Source organism: Mixophyes fleayi, chromosome 4 (genome assembly GCF_038048845.1).
Source record: "Mixophyes fleayi isolate aMixFle1 chromosome 4, aMixFle1.hap1, whole genome shotgun sequence".
NCBI lineage: Eukaryota > Metazoa > Chordata > Amphibia > Anura > Limnodynastidae > Mixophyes > Mixophyes fleayi.
This window is the reverse complement of record NC_134405.1, coordinates 86719224-86732971: the sequence shown is the minus strand read 5'-3', so window position 1 is coordinate 86732971 and position 13748 is coordinate 86719224.

The window sequence follows — 13748 nt, the reverse complement described above, 5'->3', positions numbered from 1 at the left end:
ACACACAAAGACAGAGAGGGGGACAGACAAGGGTCAGTTTTGATAGCAACTAATTAACCTACTAGTATGTTTTTGGAGTGTGGGAGGAAACCGGAGCACCTGGAGGAAACCCACACAAACACAGGGAGAACATACAAACTCCACACAGATAAGGCCAAGGCCGGGAATTGAACTCATGACCCCAGCGCTGTGAGGCAGACGTGCTAACCACTAGACCACTGTAACTCCCTGTGTAAGAGCTGTCAGTCACAGGATAGGGTGGATATTTCCACATGTGCAGTTTCATGTTGTGTTTCTCCTTCCACTTATAGAGTGTTCCACTACTGGTTACGCATATTAAGTAAATCATATACTCAATATTTTATTTCTATTTATGCCGTACTATACAAGCAAACTTGCACTCTGATCTGTGCTATGAGTTCATACAAGAGTTCATGGAAATCTTAGTTTTTACCCTTGTATTTTGATATTAAACTGCAGGAAGGTATAATTTATTTTGCTCTGCATGCTAGATGTACTCTCGTTATCTGTTCTTGTCATGTATAATTTAACATGTATTGTAGGCCAGCTATATTAAAATTGACAACGTACCAGACATGTGGAGTTGAAAATATAATGATCGGTTTTACAACCAATATAAAGTACAAACTGTAATATAAAACTATAAAGGTACAAATCCTGAGTAAAGTACCTTTTTTAATTACCCCCCGACCTGTGCACCTGGTGCCTCCCTCATATTTGCCTATTGCTGGAGTAGGCTAATTAGATTATTGCAGCACAATGAGAGCAGCACTAGACAATGTGGTGTACGCTCCCTCAAACCACCTCTCTGAGCTCCCTCAGCTGACTTGTGATAGCCAATAGCTCTTCTCCTCATGTTCATGTACATGCATACATTCATGTACATACACATGATGACCCTGGAGGTTTCATTTGACATTCCACAAAGTACCTTTCTAAGATCTCTGGAACCAATGAGAAGTCCTGAAGTACCAGGTGACTCTTCCTGAATATTTAGTCCTATGCCAGGAATGCAAAGTTTAAGATGGTAGCAGTCAATAATACATATTGTTTCAAACTAATTCCCATTTTAAACACATTTGGAAAGTAAAAGAATAACGTTTCTATATTTTGTTAGAGTGTAAAATACATGTTCATCTATTCACTTTTAAGCATTATACCCTCTCTTGTGGCAGAAATATGCAGCCCTGATGCCTCCTGGGTTGATTTTGTCCAGGATACATGTTATCCCCATGGTTGTCTGGGATTCCACCAGGTGCTCTGGTTTCCTAGTATAACCCAAAGAAAATATTGAATCATTCACAGAAGTATTTGCCACACTGGAGCTTGCAGTGTGAGGCAACAATGCTAACCACGGTGCCACAGAGCCTGTGTAGGTAAAAGGCAAATAAATAACCAAATAATGTCCACCTATTAGCTGTTTTATTGCCACCTATGGGTCTGATTATTAGGTAATATTAGGCTCATTTGCAGTTATTGTCACCTCTTCAACCATGCACACACAAATGTCACGTTGTCATCTGTATGTATAAATAGTGAACACAATTGAATGTACATCGGTAAGTCACTAGGATCCACGTTAGACACCTATAAACATGACCTGCATGCCATTTCTGTGTGGAGTTTGTATGTTCTCTCCGTGTTTACGTGTGTTTCCTCCGGGTGCTCCGGTTTCCTCCCACAATCCAACAAAAAAAACCCGTACTAGTACAGTGGTTCCCAAATTTTCTCAGTTCGAGGCACCAATAAGGTCACCATAATTTTTCAAAGGCACCCCTAAGCCAAAATAATTACCGGATAGTTCCGTTTTTTTAAGTAGTTGGGTCAAAATAACCTAGCGTATTTAGGCCCCTGCACCATCACAGTGTGCCCCTTCATCATATCACTGCGCCCTTTTACCATATCACTCTGTATCCCCTTCATCAAATCACTGTGTCCCCCTCTTCGCCATCTCACACTCTGTCCCCCCCTTAGCCATCTCACACTCTGTCCCCCCCTTCAGCATCTCACTCTGTCCCCCCCTTCAGCATCTCTCTCTGTCCCCCCCTTCAGCATCTCTCTCTGTCCCCCCTACAGCATCTCACTCTGTCCCCCCCTACAGCATCTCACTCTGTCCCCCCTTCAGCATCTCACTGCTGCCCGGCAGTCAGTGAGAACAGTGAGGAGGAGCATCCAGCGCTGGATTGGTAAGTTCTTTTTTATTTTCTTCTTCTTTTGCAAGGGCGGCCGTGGCACCCCTGTGACAGCGCCGCGGCACCCCAGGGAGCCGCGGTGCACACTTTGGGAACCGCTGTACTAGTAGGTTAATTGGCCACTATCAAATTGACCCTAATCTGTGTTTCTGTGTGTGTGTGTGTGTGTGTGTGTGTGTGTGTGTGTTAGGGAATTTAGACTGTAAGCCCCAATGGGGCAAGGACTGATGGGAATTTGTTCTCTGTACAGCACTGCGGATTTAGTGGCGCTATATAAATAAATGATGATGATGATGATAACAATGCCATTCGCATGCAAAATCTGTAACTGAAGAAATGCACTTTTGATAAATTGTCTTAAAAATTCTTCCATGTAATCAAAACAACATGTGACTGGCTGCAATGGATTGTTATTCTTTACTGTCAGTATCGTCCACCAAAGTGCTGGAAAATAGAAACAAAACAACTGGGTTAGGACTACTCTGATTTGTTCTGTACAAACAGCGGCCGATCGGTGCAGTTTCCTTCAGAAACAGGTTCACTCAAAAGTAATTTCACATTGCGACGCCTTGAGAAAGTCAGGTGCCCATAAAGGAGGAGGAAGTTTTTGTTGAATATAAAAAGCCAGATATATAGGTAAAGTAATTGGTTTTTGGGGGAGTGGGTGCAAATTTAAAATGCAGGTGCTTTGAAAGCGAACATAAACATTTTTTTCTTCTTAAATGAGGCGTTGAGGGCTGGAAGAAGGGTTGTAAAATTAGTGGAATTACTGGCTGATTTTAAACAGATGATTTCTCCAGTTGAACACCACTGCGTTTTCATAACAGGGCTTAAATTTACTAGCCTTGATCCACATTCCACTCAAACCTAGCAGCTCCCACCGGTCTTAAGGCATGATACCTCCCCCACAAATGACCAAGCTGGGCAGAGCTGGTAAAAGAAAATGAAAGGAATTGAGCTTCATTCTCATACACCTAAAACATTTTGGCAATTTGGCCTGCCCACTTTATCTTGTGTGACAAAACATCATAATCATCAACACCATTTATTTATATAGCGCCACTGATTCCGCAGCGCTGTACAGAGAACTCACTCACATCAGTCCCTGCCCCATTGGAGCTTACAGTCTAAATTCCCTAACATACACACACAGACAGAGAGAGACTAGGGTCAATTTTGATAGCAGCCAATTAACCTACTAGTATGTTTTTGGAGTGTGGGAGGAAACCGGAGCACCCGGAGGAAACCCACGCAAACACGGGGAGAACATACAAACTCCACACAGATAAGGCCATGGTCGGGAATTGAACTATTGACCCCAGCGCTGTGAGGCAGAAGTGCTAACCACTTAGCGACCATGCTGCCCAAAACTCACCCTAAAACATTTTGGCAAATTGGCCTGCCCACTTTGTCTCAGAGGCAGAACTAGCGAGCTGTGGCTCCAGATGCAGGGGAGTAAGGAACCGGGGTCCCCGACCCTCGGCAGCTGCCGCATCAATGCCAGTTCTGCCACTCTCTTGTGTCATAGCAGGGGGGAAAGCAATGGCATTCTCACTCATCCCAGAATTGCTAGTGGATTTTTACAAAGGTTTAGTTTTAAGAATATACCTTTCTATGAAAAAGTAATTTGATTTTAAAGCCATCCATGTGCACTCTGTTTAAATAAGTGATAGATTGTGCAAAAGATTTGGAAAGACCTTAGTTTCTTATATCTTCAACAGTAGACTAGTATAATGGGAAATCAGTAAAATAGGCATGAAGTGAGGTTTGTCACGGGCAGCGCAGTCAATGACACATGATCCACCAGTAAATGAGAACACGTCTTTTACTGTGCATAAAGTCTACACAAATGCCCATTGTTTCAATATATAAATTGCCCTGCTCCAACCCGTAAAGTGTTAATTCATCATTATTTAGCAAAACATTTTTCAGGAGAGAAAAAAAAAGATGAGCCCATATAATTTACATGACTGTCCATACTATCCAAATCAAATAGATTTAAGGGTTAAGATTATTTTTTTTGTTTGAGAGTCAATTTAGCCAATCGGAGTATTTGGTAAATTGATAAGTCATCATTTTGAGGTATTGCACATTTTGATCCATTGATTTGTCAAATATACAATTCTCTAAAAATACATAGAAGGTAGTTAATGAAAGCAAAAAAAGTCAAACAAGCCAGTCACAGTAATGTGTCTGATGGTGTAGCAGAAGCAAGATTTCATTTAGAGCCAGCTCACGGGCAAAGAACTGAGGCAGTTGCCTTAAACTCAGCATCTCAAAGAGTTATAAATATTATATGAAAATGTGTCCATGAGCAAGTTCTGTATTATTTACAAATTGCTTCCACCATAAAGTTAGCCAATGTTAGCCAAATATTAGCCATTGCCATTTTTAGAGAGGGTAGCATGGCAGCTCCCTAAATTACATTTTCTGCACTGTTATTTAAAATAATTAACACATATTTATATTATACTAAGAAAGCCGGCATTGTATCTAAGTGAATTTGCAAAGGCAGTCAAATGTCTTTTTTTTCTTAATAGGACTTTTTGTGGATTAAGACCCCAGATTTTGTTGAGCTCTTCCTGGCAGTGGGAGAAGAATTTAAAAAACCCAAAACAAAACAAAGTAAAAAAAGCCACCTCCACCCCATGTGTCTGATTGTTTGGAAGTTTCTTCCTGTCAAATATATAGGAAATGGATGAATTTCTCATGAACCTGATTGGTTGGTAGATGGGACAAATATATATTTCATTATTTATTATTTTTATATATATATATATATATATATATATATATATATATATATATATAGAGTTAAATTACTTACTTTATAATTGTATGGCATGTACTTGCCAGCTACTTCCAATTACATATGGACACCAGCACTCACAGAAGACTAATGATATACAGTTTATTTCATTTTTGTGTTAGTTACTGTTAAGGAAGAATGTCTCAGTAGCTGTCTCCATAGCTTAATGGGATATTCATTTGGCATTAGTTCCTCCTCCTAGTTAATTGCTTAACTAATACCACTGTGTGTAATGAAGTGAACTCCAAGCTGGATGTCTTCCCTTAGTAATTCAGTAGATAGAGGACAAATTTCTTTACCAATAAGATACAATGACGTGACATCCAAACTTTTGAAACAACAGGAAATAAGTTTTCAATGGGAAATTTACTATAGAAACGAATTAAAAGTTGCTCACATATGCGACAATTCTATGAATTTTACTCAAACGATTTTAGTCTGAAACAATTTTTCACTGAATGATGATCATCATCATCATCATCATTTATTTATATAGCGCCAAAATATTCCGTAGCGCTTTACAAATGGGGATTTGTACGCCCAGCAAAACAATCTAACTATAATACTCTTGACATTTTGAGCGTGGTCCATAAAAAAATCTCTTAGGGCCTGATTCATTAAGGATCTTAACTTAAGAAACTTCTTATTTCAGTCTCCTAGACAAAACTATGTTGCAATGCAAGGAGTGCAAATTAGTATTCTGTTTTGCACATAAGTTAAATACTGACTGTTTTTTCATGTAGCACACACATACTTGATAGCTTATTTGTACACTGAAATTTAAAGTTGATATTTGTGTGTTACATGAAAAAACAGTCAGTATTTAACTTATGTGCAAAACAGAATACTAATTTGCACCCCTTGCATTGTAACATGGTTTTGTCCAGGAGGCTGAAATAAGAAGTTTCTTAAGTTAAGATCCTTAATGAATCAGGCCCTTAATTATTATCATTTCATTTGTCCACGCCAGCGAGAATTGTGATCAAGTACTGTGCAATGAATATGGTCAATATTGTATGGTCATATTTCTGAAAGATGGCACAAATTTTCTTTTCCCCCAGGTAAGCCAGCTCCATGTCGGATCTCACATAAAGCCCCACATTTTACAGCTGGTGCAGTTACTATGATTATTATATTTTATCTCTAACCTGGCACTAGACACGTTTTGTAGTCTCTGCTTTCATCTGTCAGTCTGTTTGCATGCATGACACAAATCTGTCTGGCATGTTTCTGAAGTGTGTGTCGCTCCAAACGCCATCATGCAATACCAGTGGGCATAGCTATATCAAATGAAATGGGAAAAACATTCTACGATAGCAGCAGATATGGAAACAGAGATTAAAATAGATGTCAGAGCAAATGGTGAGGCTTTTTTTTCTCCCTGTTGACAGCTGAGCAGTCAAGGTGAATTACATGGAGTTTGAGGTGCAGAAGATAACCATTATGATTTTTAAAAAATAAAATAAAATAACACTAGAGAAATGAGTGAAGTTATTAGATCCTTTGTCTAGAAATGAAGATAAAGTTGAGAAAACCAGAATGGAAAAAGTAAATAATTGCTATTGTTTAGTTATAGTGTCCTACATACAGATATGACCCTAAAGTAACTTCTGGTACAGTCACTGTGAGGAGCACTGCCAGGGGCAATGTGGGGAAAGATGAGTAATGTTTAAATGCACTTTACAATATTTTATATTATATTATATTCCCTTAATCTCTCTCCTTGTCTTTTATTCCATGCCATCTACACCTGGTTGGGCACGCTACCTAAGGCTCAACATGTCGAAAACAGAGCTCATCATGTTCCACAATCATTTTCTTTGTAGTGTCACTACCCTCTTCTAGACTCCCTCATAGTTGACAACCTCACACTCTACCTGGTTCCCCAAGCCCGCTACCTTGGCGTCATACCCAATTCCACCCTCGGCTTCGGTGCACACATCAAGTGCCTTGCACTGTCCAGCTGTCTCCTCCTTCAAAGCATTGCAACAAATAATTTTGGAAAATTAATAAGCACCTTCAGATTTCAGTAGCTTTACCAAAATGTACATATCCTCTCTGGATCACTTGCCCTTTGTGTTGCCCACATTACTGAATATATTTCTGCCACTTCATCTTGAATGTCACGCCTCCTCATACTCAGTCTTTCAAAAACTGAACTAATAATATAATCACACCAGCCAACAGAAGCTACTTAACTGACAACTATATTTCTGGTGACAACTCGTCAATAAACCCTGCCAATTAAGGTGGCTGCATAGGTGACACTGCTAAAACTTTAATTCATGCACCTATTATTTACCAGATGGGCTTTGCAAATATGATGATTAAATGTGCAAAACAATGTTTCGAGCTCTATATGATCTCATAACAAAGCATTCAGTCCTAAGATAACATTTATGATGCACTGTGTATATGTGTAATTGCTGAAAAAATAAGAAATTAAAAGTTGAAAACAAAAGCTTTCAAAGCATATAAATTGCTGCTTATTGCAACGGAGGGGAACCATCTTAAAAGCATAATGGGCCTGAGTCATTAAGGAGAGCAAGGCAAAAAAGGAGTAAATGTGATCCTGGGCAAACCATGTTACAATGCAAGGGGTGCAAATTAGTTTATTGTTCTGCACGTAAGGAAAATACTGGCTGTTTTTTCATGTAGCATACAAATGCTTGATAGCTTTATTTTTAAATGGAAATTTAAAGTTGATCTAGCACATGCCCGTCTCCAATTATAAATCTGTCCCCACATTTTAAATTTACCTCCCCCTCCAATGCAACATGGTTCTGCCAAGGTGCAAAGTTGCTCCTTTTTTTGCGTTGCTTGCCTTAATGACTCAGGCCCAATAACTGTTTTGTGGTCAATATATTTATTTTGCTATATCTTTATATAAGCCTTTTTTTAAAAAAAAAAAAATAAAAAAAAAAAAAAAAAGATCATTCTAATCACTTACAAAATTGAGTGCTGGGGGTATATTTACTAAACTGTGTGATGATGTTGCCTACAGCAACCAATCCGATTCTAGCTATCATTTCTTTAGTACATTCTACACAGTGAGAGATAGAATCTGATTGGTTGATTTGGGCAACAACTCCACTTTTTCAAACCTGCAGTTTAGTAAATATGCCCCCTGGTGTTTATCCTCCAGAAGAGTTATTGCAACACAGCAGTAAGCATTAATTAAGGAACATGCTACATCTCAGTTCTAGTAGCATGTTTTCTTGTACTCCTAGCTACAGTTATCCTGCTATAAAGCGTTATATTGCTTACAATTACCATTATCCATTTAAAATCAAGTCTATGTTTTGACAAAACAATTATAAATGACCCAATGTTGGCTTCTCCCAGGGTCTCTTAGCAAACCATCTGAAAGTGAGATATGCATCTCAACATGTCTTTCCTTGCTAAGCCTCCTTTTATAAATAAATAGCCAAGATGGATTTTTATCTTTCTTAAAGAAAATATTGTCTACAATGACATAGTAATGAGAGGTTTATATGCAGTCCTGCCTATCTGATCTAGACAAATATTTATTATGATTCATTCTAATTGTCCATGTATGCACTGTGACCTTTGCAGAGCAAATATTTTTAAAAACAAATTATTTAAAAAGTAAGAACAAATTGAACTAATACCTGTATATTATAAATGACTTTTCATACCTTAAATTTTTTTTTTTAACCTGTCCCCTTGGTCATACTACATTTACATTGGGCCGAGGGCTCTATGTCTGTAACCCAATGCGTCACCACCACTGCACCCAGTCCCTAACAGCTCAGGGGAACGAGCGATCCTGAACCTGCCTCTATGATTTGAAACACACTGGACCTCATTTGTGGAATGGTCTGGATGCACACTGCAAATCACCTGGGTTTTCTACTGGTACATCTAGGTGGTCTGTTCAGTGGATGTCTACACCCCTGACAGGAGGTTCCTTCACAAACTACTAATCCAGCTCGGTTTGCAGGGGTGGGAGGGAATTGTAAAAATCAATTCATAAGTCCTGCCTTCTACCGTTTTAAAACCAGTCTTTTCATTAAATTAAACGCTTCCATTTACTGCTTGGTCTAGCCTGAGTTATTGCTTATATTAACAATGAGACTGAGGGAGCATCAGGGCTGCCTGCACGGGACACTGTACAGAGGTTAAAGATTTTTTCTATAGTGGGCAAAATGCGCTTAGAAATACGCTTCTCCACTAAAATGGAACTGGAAAGAAAAAAATACACTCATTACGAGTTTAGGATGAGTCTTGCTCTCCACCAACTCAGAGCTGGTGCATAAGTTAAGCACTTTAGCAGAATGAAAATAGCTGTGCGCTCTGCCACTCCTCAAAATAAGGAATGCCCATAAAAATGCTCTTCACTCCATACTGAGCAAATAATGCTGAAAAACATAATAAATTAAATGTTCGTAAAAAGCTTTAAAAACATATATCAAAAAGTTAATTTCCTAACCCCTGCTTGACATACCAAGGCCATATGACTTTCTCAACATTTGTGTTCTTTATCACAGCCCCTTTTATATGGTATCCCAAACTAAGAAGATGTGTCCATTGGTATGTTGTACCCATGTGCAGTAATGATATAATATGAACTAAACTAAAATGTACTCCTTAGTACTTGACTGCACTTATATGTTATGCTGTTGATGGTTAGACATATCTATATATTTTATTATAGGGCAGCACTGTGGCTTAGTGGTTAGCACTTCTGCCTCACAGCACTGAGGTCATGAGTTTGATTCCCGACCATGGCCTTATCCTTATCCATGGTTTCCTCTGGGTGCTTCAGTTTCCTCCAACATTCCAAAAACATACTGGTAGGTTAATTGTCTGCTATCAAAATTGACCCTAGTCTCTCTCTGTCTGTGTGTGTGTGTGTGTGTGTGTGTGTATGTATGTTAGGGAATTTAGATTGTAAGCTCCTATGGGTCAGGGACTGATGTGAGTGAGTTTTCTGTACAGCGCTGCAAAATTAGTAATGCTATATAAATAGCTGATGATGATGTTGATGATGATATTAGTTCAGCTCTATATCCTGTCTCCCACATAATCTTATTCTCTGAATTAAAAAGCATCTAACATTTTAACTGTGGCAAATGGTAGAGTATCATCATATTTTGATCATTTGAAAATAAACCTAATAGCTTTATCTTATTGGGCAAAACTTACCAATCTTGTAAACATACTAATAGCTCCGGTCACATGACCTAAGTGAACCGGAGTCTAATATATCTTATATATGTATTTTAGAATGTGCATTTCCCAAACAAGTGCATTCCAAGATTGCCAAGTTTTGAACACAAAGATACGGTATTAAGTTTATTATTCCAAATATGATCTAATTTATGTTACTTTGATAAGATTCCGTATCTTAAGGAGGTTTAAAATAAATTTGATTAATGAAGCTGTGCATTTTAAGATCATATGATTGGGACTTTAATAGCTGTCTGGTCAGAAGAAATCCTGTATAATTTGTAGTCTTTTATTTACAAAGGTTTCTTCTATATGCTCTCGATGGGTAAAAGAAATTGTCGTCTCTTAGATTCTAATTTGCTTTGTTTTGATGAACCTTGGAATTCAAAATGTTTGTTCTGGCCTCAACTGTTCAATAATTATGTTGGTAATTGTGATCAGCATTCCAAATATGCGTGAAGTGAGCGCCCTCTATTCTAACTCTGAAGTAGTTGTTTCAACAGCGAAACGCGTAAGGGTGCAAGATTTTGGAGTATTTTCTGGAGCATCCCAGTGTTTTGGATTATCAGTGTGAATTCCCTAATAAGTTCAGTTGTACCAGAAGATTGCTTTATATTCAAGGGAACACATTGCTACCTTAAGAGGGAATTGAGACTGAATCAGTATTCATTTGAACTGCAAGTATACTGCTAAAAGTGACTCTTGTTCCCGAAATCTCTAAAAAGTATTTACAATTTTCATTTTAACGTTGCGTTAGATAAATCTTTTTGACATCTATATGAAACCTGAATCAATAACTCTTTGTGGCTACTATGTTTCTAATTAACTTGGTCTTTTGAATGTTATGTATTTTAGTCTCTACGCTCTGTACGTGTCATATACGGCGCTCCGGACCCTTTGTGGCGCCTTATAAATAAAAGATAATAATAATAATATGCACACATAAGCCTCCTATGATATTGCAATTCTTTAATCATCATCGTCCATAAAATTTTGAGACAAGCCAATTTAACTAATATGTAAGTGTGGAGCCACACTTGATTTTAGTTAATATTATATATGTCATTATTAAAGGGATTTGTTTTTCATAAATTCACATGTTCATAATCACTATTTTTTATACATTGGTTTAAGTTTCTCACACTTAACTGTATTTAGGAACACAAATCATAAGCGTTGTTATTATTATTTTTTTTTTAGTGGTAATACTTTGCCTAGAGTTTGCACTCCCTGGTAACAGCTGCTTAAATAGTTTTGATTATTAGGACCATTTTGGGGTAACTTTTTATTTTCTGTTAGTTCTTAATATTCACAAACTGCTCATGCTTCACTTCCCACCCAAAAATCCACTCTATGCTTCCAATCCCTCCGACCTTATCCATATCCCTCCACTATCTTTCCTCCTCTTTTCCTGTGCATTGTGGAATGTGAGATCTGTCTGTAACAAACTCTCATTTATCCATCTATTTCAGAATCCCTCAACTTTCTTGCTACTGTAGAAACCTAGCTTACCTCCTCTGACACTATGTCCTCTTTAGTTCTTTCCTAAAGGGTACTCTTTGGCTAGGTACACACTGGAGAACTTTCTGACCGATGTTTTATATACAATGATTGTATTTATGACTGAAGGTCTGATCGGTCGGTCGATACATGTATACACACTATACACGTTTCGCAGTTTGAGGAACTATCGGCAGTTGGTTCTGGAATTGGTTGTGAATTCATACACACTATATGATTGGAAGGTAATTGGAATGAGATTATAAAACAGTACGACCAACCAAATGAAACGACAATGGAAACTTTGGGACGACTTTCATCATCATCATCATTTATTAATATAGCGCCACTAATTCCGCAGCGCTGTACAGAGAACTCAATCACATCAGTCCCTGCCCCATTGGAGCTTACAGTCTAAATTCCCTAATATAGACACACACACACACATACATACATACAGACAGAGAGGTAGAGACTAGGGTCAATTTTTGATAGCAGCCAATTAACCTACCAGTATGTTTTTGGAGTGTGGGAGGAAACTGGAGCACCTGGAGGAAACCCACGCAAACACAGGGAGAACATACAAACTCCACACAGATAAGGCCATGGTCGGGAATCGAACTCATGACGCCAGTGCTGCGAAGCACAAGTGCTAACCACTAGGCCACTGTGCTGCCCACAATGACTTTCGTTCATTGTGTAAGTATACACACTAACGCGATTTTCGACCGGATGTATGTCTGCTGATTAGCACGAAGATTGGATGAAAAACTTCTGGTCTCAGCCATACTCCCAGACCAGGAGACAAGACAGACTTGGCATCCTATTTTATCCATGTTGCACCTTCCAAGTCATCTGCCCAGTGCCCTCCCTCTTATTATCTTCCTTTAAAGTCTATGCCAGCTGTCTCTTCTCTCCTCTCCACCTTTCTGTCATTGCTTATTGCCCTCAGGACCAGTCTCCCAATTCCTATTATTTTAGCTCCTGTCCCAATATAATAAAAAAAAAAATATATGGTACCAAATGAAAGCCATATCTCTCTTATAAACAATATAAAAGTCACTTACGTGAACTAAGAAATAAAAGAGTTATACCCATTGAAAAAAATGTGAAATTTGTTCTGGTCATGAAGGGATAAAATCCCTTTGGCCATGAAGTGGTTAGTCAATGTGCGCTTGAATCAGTAATAAAAGATTATGGAATGAATCACCAAAAATAGAACTAATGGCTCACTATCATAATTTGTCCTAAAACTAACAATGGACCGTGCATGTGTCTGATAACGGAGATGTGATAACACAGATGTGTTTATACATATTCTCATCTGGGTCATTACTATACATATTATATTAGGTATAAATATTTAGAGCAATCAAATGTACGGTAGGTATTTTCTACTATTGTTCGTTGTTACTAAACAAAGCAAACAGAGGTTCCCATTAATGTACATGGAATTGTTGTTAGCATATGCAACAGCACAATGGAACGCTAGTTTAAAATTTAGATAATACAATACCTCTGTTCATGTTTCAAAGACTTTTGAGAATGTATGAACAGAATTCCCTGGAAGGCTTTCTCTCTAAACTTCATCCCCGGTGACTGCCTTGGCAGATGGAGTTTGTGAAGATTATTAGGATACAACTTTTAGATAAACAGCAAACCTGGATGCACTAATGCTGTTCCAGATGCACTATCTGCTGATCTTTATTTAGGGCAACTTTATTAAGAATGCACAATCCTCTCTACAAGATTCCACTTCATTTTAATGTGCATAAAATGTATTGGCTTGTCTATCCCTTAGCACTAGCAATTCTGTTATTTCTACAGAGATATTTGGCAACTAGGCATTCACTACAAAGTATGGAATATGAGTGATAGATTATTTATGAATTCTAACTATATTATTGTAAACAGACTACACTCGAGTATTGACCTATAATTTTTAACAAATGAAAATTTTGGATTAAAATGTCCCATTATTCACATGGTTATATGTCAATCTTCATAAAGCATATATTTTTTTCTAATTATTT